Genomic DNA, 8,832 nt, shown 5'->3' with positions numbered 1-8,832 from the left:
CTTAGAAAGTTAATGCCGTCCATCCATACAGTGGACTGGTACTAAGCCTTAGAGAGGAAATGCCGTCGTCCATCCATACAGTGGACTGGTACTCAGCCTTAGAAAGGAAATGCCGTCCATCCATACAGTGGACTGGTACTCAGCCTTAGAAAGGAAGGGAATCCTGACACACGCCACAACACGGATAACCTTGAGGACGTTATGCTGAGTGAGATAAGCCAGTCACAAAAAGACACAGTACTGTGTGATTCCAGTTATTTGAGGTCCCTGTCGTAGTGAAATCGTAGAGCCGAAGGGGGGTTGCCAAGGACTGGGGGAGTGGGGAATGAGGAGTTAGTGTTTAATGGGGACAGTTTCAGTTGAGGAAGATGAAAAAGTTTTGGAGCCTGGTCGCACAACAATGTGAACTGTGAATTAACAGTACTGAACTGTGCATTTAAAGAAGGTTAAGTTTTATGTTCTGTATATTTTACCACAATCGTTTTAAATACGTTTTTAAAAGAGGTTCCGGTGCAGTCAGTCAGGGGTGCGGGTTGGGTGTTGGGTGTTGGGTGGTTCAGAGCACCCAGGTGATTCTGACGTGCAGCCTGGGCAGAGCTAGGTCTCCGTGGGCCTCCGCTGCTCCACCTGCCTGGTCCCGGTGGGCCCACAGTGGGTGTCCCGCGTGTCAGCAGCCTTTGCATCAAGGTATTGAGTGCCCTGAGCAGAGCGGCCCTCCTGCACCTGCACCTCCGTCTCCTCTGCCACATGTTGCCCTTGGGATCCTGCCTCTTAGAAGAACCTGAGGCAGCACGTGGTCCATAGTGGGAAGGTGGCCTCACATCCCCGCTTCTGTGCCTCCTAAATGCCCACATGGTGCAGGGCAGTGTCCACAGAGCCAGTAGTGCTGGAGGGGGAAGGACACTCAATCACTGTCCACACTTTGCCAATGCCATCACCCCCATTTCTCAGGACCCTGAGATCTGCGGGCCTGGTGCTATGCCCAAAACCACACAGCCCACAGGTGGCTGAGTTGGGGTCACATCCAGACTGTCCAGCCCCACAGCCTGTCTCCCCCTCAGACCTCACCTCTCCAGGGTCCCTCTTCTTCAGGTCCTCTGAGTCCAAAAGACCCACCAACACAGGGACACTCAGTGACTGCTGGAGATGAATCAACTTGGGTCCCATCACCTACAAGCAACAGGGATTTGCCAGTGCCATCCCAGCCTGGCACAGCAGGGACAGGACCAGTGCACTGGGCTGTCTTGCCCCTCCAGGTCCCAGTGGCTCCCTCCCGTTTTCCCACCCCTAAAATCACCTGGTGCTTCCTGTTGCACCCTGGAGGCTCAGGCCTCCCCCAAAGAGAATGAATAATCCCTGATCAGAAATGCATCTTCCAGGCATTCATTCTAGGGAAATAATCAGATGTGTAAGAGATTCAGCTACAGTAGTGCTTGTTACCATCATTTTGTAACAAAAATGTCCGACAATGGGCTTTCTGGTTCAGGAGGTCTGAGAAGGGGCCCTCATCCCTCATCCTTCCTGTTGCAGGGAACCGGAGTTCCCTCTGGAAGCACGGCAGGTATATGAGAGGCTGGAAACCTGAGCTCCGCAGCTGCAGGCTGGTGAGGACCCTGATGGGCCTGGGTGTGCTGATGCTGCTGCCGCTCAACCCCTACAGCTGTCTCCGGGAATTCGGCAGCAGATGTCACCCAGGCAGGGACCAGAAATGGGAATCTCTCCTGATCCTAGGCCCTGTGGGCCTGTGTTTGGGGTGTCTCCTCCCAGGAGGCCCAGCCCTCTCTTCCCCTTTTAAGGATCTCCTGCTTTGAAGGAAACAGGGCAGCTGAAGGTTTACCAGGTGAGGCCACGAGATGAGGGCAGCTCACTGACCCTCCATGCTTTGCCCTGGAAACATCTTTACCAGCCCCTGCCCCGCAGACCCTGTCTCAGGCCTTGGAGCCCACTGCGGAGAGTCAGGGTGTTTGCCCCAAGCTAGGGAGCCAGATCCACATCCTTCCAGCTGAGTCATCAGGGCAGGGTGAGTCCTCCGAGCACCAGCTGCCTCCCTGTCAAATGAGGCTGAGAATACCCACCTGGCAGGCTTTGTAAAGACACAAAATCCCATAGAGCGTGCCACAGGCTTCCTGGGGCAGAGAGCGCCCCGCACACGGTGGGCGTCAGTGTCATGGCTGCTAATGCTCACTACGGCATGGCTTTGCTGAGTGGAGCCAGGCCCGCTTCCAACCTCCCACCCCACCCTACCCTGTCCGAAATTGAGCCCACCTTCTCTGCCCAGCTAGGAATAGAGCAAGGCTCAGGGGCAGAGGCAGTGTCCCAACAGGCCCTCAGCTTGGGGCTGGCGGGGCTGGGCAGGGCCCAGGCAGTGAAGTTCCTTGCAGCCCTTGAAGCCTCCCTCTTCCAGCCAGGTTGGCCTCTGGACATGGTTTAGCCTGGCAGTGGAGGCCCCAGGGGAGGACCGGGGAGCCCAGCCATGGGGACTGCAGAGGACGGTGTGGGCCCTGGGAGCCCTGCCAAGGGGGTGCCCTCTCTCAGTCCCCCTCACAGGTGCCATGCTGCCTCCCTTGGTGTGACCGAGAACTCCACCAGTGTCAGGAGGCCATGGCGCTCAGTGAGACCATGCATTCTCTGCCAGGGCCTGCGTCTCTCCAGGCAGCACCCATGGAAGGACCTACTATGTGCCGGTCACTGCCACAGTGGGAGGAGTCAGAGGTGAGGAAATCTCGGTCCCAGAGCAGGGACTGGCAGCAGAGACAGGAGATTCTTAGAGACTCTTCGGCCGCAGGGGGACCCACAGCCCAGCTGCCCAGCACTGAGTGGGCCCCAGAACACAGGGCTGCCAGTTTTCAAAGCAGGGTGAGTGGAGACCCTGTCCCCGCCCGCTCCCTGCCTGTCCTGCTGCAGTGCTGGAGTCTTTGAGCTGGCCCCACCATGCCCTCCTTACCACCAGGTGAACTTTTCCTGCCATACCAGTTGGTCTCTGTCACTCGGGCTCACAGACTCCTTCATGGTCCCCTGAATGCCCATCTATAGGCTCTTCGAGAAGCCTGGCATCTGAGGCCCTTCCCGAGAGGAGCCCCAACCTCCCTCCCCTCCTCCAGCTCCCAAGCTCCCTGCCTAGGACCTGACCCTCTAGGACCAGCACGCTGTCCCCGGGGTCTGTACACAAGGCTCCCTCCCTCCCACACCCCTGTCCTGGGGACCTCTCCCTCCTCACCAGATGCCCCCCACTCCCCCCACCCCCGCTTCCCACCCCGCAGCTGGGGCCTTGGCTCCAGGCCCTCCCGGCAACATTTATCTCTCTTCACCTAACAGCAGCTGCCAGAGGTGCTGGCCTATCTCTCCTGGCAGACACTTAGGTTCCACGAAAGTGGCTTCTGGTGGGACGGGTATTTTGATTCTCTCACAGGAGCTGGCCCAGGCCTTGCTCCTGAACCAATGGATAAAGTCATTCGTGCTCTGAAATTGACAGACTGCCACACCAGGGTACCGGGGTCCTAGGGTTCAGGTTAAGCAAAGCTGGACACCATCCCAAGGAACCTATAGACCAGCATGGGGGCATTGAATGGCAGCCCCCAAAACAGAGACATCCATGGCCTAAGCTCTGGAAACTGTGAATGGGACCTTATTTGGAAAAAGGGTCTTTGCAAATGCAATTAAGGATCTTGAGATGAGATCATTCTGGACTTAGGGCAGGCCCTAATCCAATGGCGGCTGCCTTCACAAGAGAAAGGCAAAGGCGGATTGGAGAGAGAGAAGACAGTGTGGAGACAGGGGTGGAGAGTGCAGTGACGCGGCCACAAGCCAAGGAACACCTGGGGCCCCCAGAAGCTGGCAGAGGCAGAAAGGACCCTCCCCTAGAACATGGGGGTTGGGGGAGCACAGCCCCGCCCACACCTGGGCTAAAGACGGGTCTATGGTGAATTGTTTCCGCAACTTCAGGGCTCATACATCCAGTAAAGAAACGAATTACAGTTGCTCCTTGAGGTGAAGACCCAGCAGGAGAGCCCGGGGCCGGGAGCCCCGCCGAGGGTAGGAAGACCTAACTCCCCTTAGCCCTGTTACTCAGAAGCACGGCTTTGCTAACAGTTTCTTTTTCAGGATCTTTTCTCATGTTTAGAATGTTTTTTTCCCTAGGTTATCAGCAGAAAACACAGGCCCAAATGGGCACATCGGTGGAGCTGAGCCTGTCGCCTCATCCAGTGCCACTGAGGAGTCCTTGTGGTGTCTCCCTGCAGAGGTCACACTGGGGTCAGAACCGAGGCTGCCTTGGGCAAGGGCCAACCGCAAGGCTGTTTCTGAAACCATAAAGTACCAAGAGAATGCCCTGTGTTACAATTAATAAATAGCATTGTTAATTGACGTGAACAAAGCCGGCCTTCATTGCTTTATTTGGTGGCCCATTTGGTGAAGCACTTAAGAAGAGCCCTGGCCAACATACACACATCATGGTTTTAATTACATCCTGTGAATTTATTTTTCCAGAGAGAAATATTTCTCAGGGAAATGTCCATAAAAGCAACTTTAGCAGAGTGTGATGGTGTGTGTGTGTTTCCTCTAGGAAATCTGTTTAGTTTAAGTCCCAGCTTTGAGCAGCACTTTTCACAAAGACGGGACCTGAAGAAGGCTGCCGACAGCCGGAGCAGGCGGTGTCCCGGTGGAGAGGAAGTCTCCAGGCTGCTCTGCCCTTCGTCTCTCTGGGAACTTGCCCCTCTCCCCTTTTCCACACAGGGATTCTGAATTGCTCTTGAAAGCCCAAAGGGGGCTGGGCTTTTGTCTAAACCCCACACACTTCTGCCCCCTCCCCCAGCTGAGATCCCCTCTGTGGCTGGCATTTCTTAGTGGTGTGAAAAGGACATTTTTGAAAATGGAATCCTGTTTTCACCGCTCTGAGGAAAGTCACAACTTCAAACTCTTTTCCAGTGGTTCCTGTTGTCCCTCGAAAACATCTGTTTGAGGACTAGGCATTCTCCCCCAAACTGCTGGGATTTTTTCTTAGGTTGCCCTTCCAATGTTAAGGCATTTAGCCCCCATACCACTACTGCATCACCTAACTTCGTTCGCAGGCCACTGCTCACTGTGTACATAACCAGCATCACAAGCACAAGGACTCAGGACTGGGCATAACCAGCATCACAAGCACAAGGACTCAGGACTGGGCGCTTTCTAATCTCTTCAGTGTCTGGGTCTCCTGCTTCCAGGACAGGGCTGGAGCCAAGGACTCACTCGCGACTGACTGACTGACTGCACGGCTGGCGAAGGGAGGAGTGCATTTTTAAAAGGAAAGTAAGTTGTCCCCATTACACCAATCTAAGAAATGACCACTTTTCCTTTCTCTACGTGAACTTCATGTCCTTATTCACAGGCACATAAAATTACAAAATCATGATCATGGTGTAGACACACATTTACTCTCCGCTTTCCTTTCTGTCGTGAACCTAACGATGCACTTACCTATATGGAATTCCTCAGGCTGTCTCAGACACAAGCAAATACTTCTGACGGCAGAGAGAAAAGTCAAGACATGGTCAGAAAATCAATGTCCAGGAGCTACGGTTTCTATAGTGTGGGCGATTAGATGGCTGACGGCCCTCCTGATGGAAACAGCTAAAATGCTGAAGAAAATGTAAAACTCGTCTTGCTAGAGGCATCCTCAAGCTGCCATAGAGGCCAGAAGCAAAGAGAAGGCAGAAACCTTGGCAGCTTAGTGGAGCCTGAGCCAGTACTCATCTCAAACTCTGTGCTGAGAGCTTGAACTTCCACCTGGATGACTGCATAGGGTGCAGAAACCAATGAAGAGCAGGAGTCTAATACAAAATGCTTGCATAGCACCGGCACCCCACAGAGCCCCACCCCCAGTGGAAAAAGTAATGAGAATAAGAACAACAACAAAAAACACGAATAACCTCATTTAAAAAACAGGCAAAATGACTGGAAACAGTGGCTCATGCCTGTAATCCCAGTGTTTGGGGAGGCCAAGGTGAGAGAATTGCTTGAGTTCAGGAGTTTGCAACCAGCCTGGGCATCCCAGCAAGACCCTAACCCTATCAAAAGAGAAAACAACAGGCCAAAGACTTGAATAGACATTTGTCCAAAGATACATCAATACCAATAAGCATTTGAAAAGCTACTCAATGTCTTTAATCTTTACGGTTATATAAATCAAAACCATAATGTAATAGCATTGTGCACCCATTAGGATGGCTACTATTTAAGAAAAAAAGAGAAAATACAAGTGTTGGCAAAGATATGGAGAAATTGGAACCCTTGTGCACTACTGGTGGGAACTGAAAATGGTACAGGCATTATGGAAAATGGTGTGGTGTGGCTGGGCGCAGTGGCTCAAGCCTGTAATCCCAGCACTTTGGGAGGCCGAGACGGGCGGATCATGAGGTCAGGAGATGGAGACCATCCTGGCTAACCGGGTGAAACCCCGTCTCTACTAAAAAATACAAAAAACTAGCCAGGCGACGTGGTAGGCGCCTGTAGTTCCAGCTACACGGGAGGCTGAGGCAGGAGAATGGCGTAAACCTGGGAGGCGGAGCTTGCAGTGAGCTGAGATCTGGCCACTGCACTCCAGCCTGGGCAACAGAGTGAGATTCTTTCTCAAAAAAAAAAAGAAAGAAAGAAAATGGGCTGGGCGCGGTGGCTCAAGCCTGTAATCCCAGCACTTTGGGAGGCCGAGACGGGCGGATCACGAGGTCAGGAGATCGAGACCATCCTGGCTAACACGGTGAAACCCCGTCTCTATTAAGAAATACAAAAAACTAGCTGGGCGTGGTGGTGGGCGCCTGTAGTCCCAGCTACTCGGGAGGTTGAGGCAGGAGAATGGCGTGAACCCGGGAGGCGGAGCTTGCAGTGAGCCGAGATCATGCCACTGCACTCCAGCCTGGGCGACAGAGCAAGACTCCGTCTCAAAAAAAAAAAAAAAGAAAAAGAAAATGGTGCGGTAGTTCCTCAAAAAATTAAACAGAATTACCACGTGATCCAGCAATTCCACTTCTGAGTCTATCCAAAAGAACTGAAAGCAGGGACTTCGACATTTGTACACCCGTATCTATCTACAGCAGCGTTATTCCCAACAGCCAAAATGTGGAAGCAACCCAGGCGTCCGTGAGTGGACGGAGGGAACAACAAAATGGGGTGTGTCCATATAACGGAATATTCTTCTGCCTTCAAAAGGAAGGAAATCCTGTTACATACTACAGTGTGGATGATTCCTGAAGATATTTATGCTATGCAAAATAATCCAGACACAAAAGGGCAGACACTGTATGATTTCACTCATGAGGTATCCAGAGTAGCCCAATTCATAAAGAGAAAGAATGGCAGTTCAGCCAGGGGCTGGGGGAGGGGAAATGGGGAGCTGGTGTTTAATGGGTACAGAGTTTCCATTTTTAAGGTGAAAACTTTCTAGAGATCAGTTGCCCAACAATGTGAACACACGTGACACTACTGAAATGTACACTTCAACGTGGTTAAGACGGTAAATTATATATTACGTGTATTTTATCACAATTTAAAAAAATTTTTAGGCCGGGCGCGGTGGCTCAAGCCTGTAATCCCAGCACTTTGGGAGGCCGAGACGGGCGGATCATGAGGTCAGGAGATCGAGACCATCCTGGCTAACACGGTGAAACCCCGTCTCTACTGAAAAATACAAAAAACTAGCCAGGTGAGTTGGCGGGCGCCTGTAGTCCCAGCTACTCAGGAGGCTGAGGCAGGAGAATGGTGTAAACCCGGGAGGCGGAGCTTGCAGTGAGCTGAGATCCGGCCACTGCACTCCAGCCTGGGCGACAGAGCGAGACTCCATCTCAAAAAAAAAAAAAAAATTTTAAGATAACATTGAGGAGGAGCGGTGGAGGTAGAAGTAATAAGAACTAAAATATTGGCTCAGCATAAAAGCCTGCTCATCTCAACCTTAGCCCAAGCTGGGCCTCACATGAAGTTGAGGTCAAAAATCCCACCCAAATTCACACTTTGGTGTTCTGAAAACTCTCAAGCATAGAACCTAAGTGGCAGCAGTTCTAGGTTGATGGGGCCCAAAGCAACTGGCAGAAGCAAATATAGTTCCTTTCTAGAGATGACTTCAACCTGGGCCTCAAAGAATTCCCACAGATAAAGTTCCAAGAAAAATGACCTCTCATTGGGGCAAAAACAGCAAAGCACACACGAAGGGAGAGTCAGCGAAAGGGTTCATCACAGGCTTCAGACACTGACGAGACACCGCATATGAAGCCATCGTCTGTCCAACCAGTGCTGGCTTACTGAGCCCTGTTCAAGGAAGTAGACACAAAAGTGAGATAAACAGACAAAAGTCCCGGCTGCCATGGAGTTGACACACCTGTGCCCTGGAGACACACACAGGAGAAAGGCACAGGAAGTGCCAGGCTGGGGAGACACATACACACAAGAAAGGCACCGGAAGTGCCAGGCTGGGGAGACACACGCAGGAGAAGGGCACAGGGAGTGCCAGGCTGGGGAGACACACACAGGAGAAGGGCGCAGGAAGTGCCAGGCTGGGGAGATACACACAGGAGAAGGGCGCAGGAAGTGCCAGGCTGGGGAGATACACACAGGAGAAGGGCGCAGGGAGTGCCAGGCCTGGGAGACACACACAGGAGAAGGGCGCAGGGAGTGCCAGGCTGGGGAGACACACACAAGAGAAGGGTGCAGGGAGTGCCAGGCTGGGGAAGGTGTCAATTTCAACTTTAATGTTTAAGTAGTAAAGAGAAGCCTGAAAATGTGAACAAAGTTGGTATGCAACAAGATCATAAAAAAAAAAAAAGAAAATGTGAACAAGGGCCAAGAGACTTCACAGAAAGAACCAGT

The 8,832-nt window shown here is 52.3% G+C and overlaps 1 long non-coding RNA gene across 1 annotated transcript; it reads left to right on the top strand.

The window, feature by feature from the left end:
* Positions 1 to 658: 658 nt before the first annotated feature.
* On the top strand, positions 659 to 4,372 carry LOC135966654 (uncharacterized). Its single transcript, XR_010580169.1, has 3 exons — positions 659 to 1,840; positions 2,636 to 2,856; positions 4,138 to 4,372. It is a non-coding gene; the product is annotated as an uncharacterized lncRNA (long non-coding RNA).
* The last annotated feature ends 4,460 nt before the right edge of the window (positions 4,373 to 8,832 follow it).

This window comes from Macaca fascicularis, chromosome 12 (genome assembly GCF_037993035.2).
Source record: "Macaca fascicularis isolate 582-1 chromosome 12, T2T-MFA8v1.1".
Lineage (NCBI taxonomy): Eukaryota > Metazoa > Chordata > Mammalia > Primates > Cercopithecidae > Macaca > Macaca fascicularis.
This window is presented reverse-complemented; position numbering and strand designations above follow the sequence as displayed.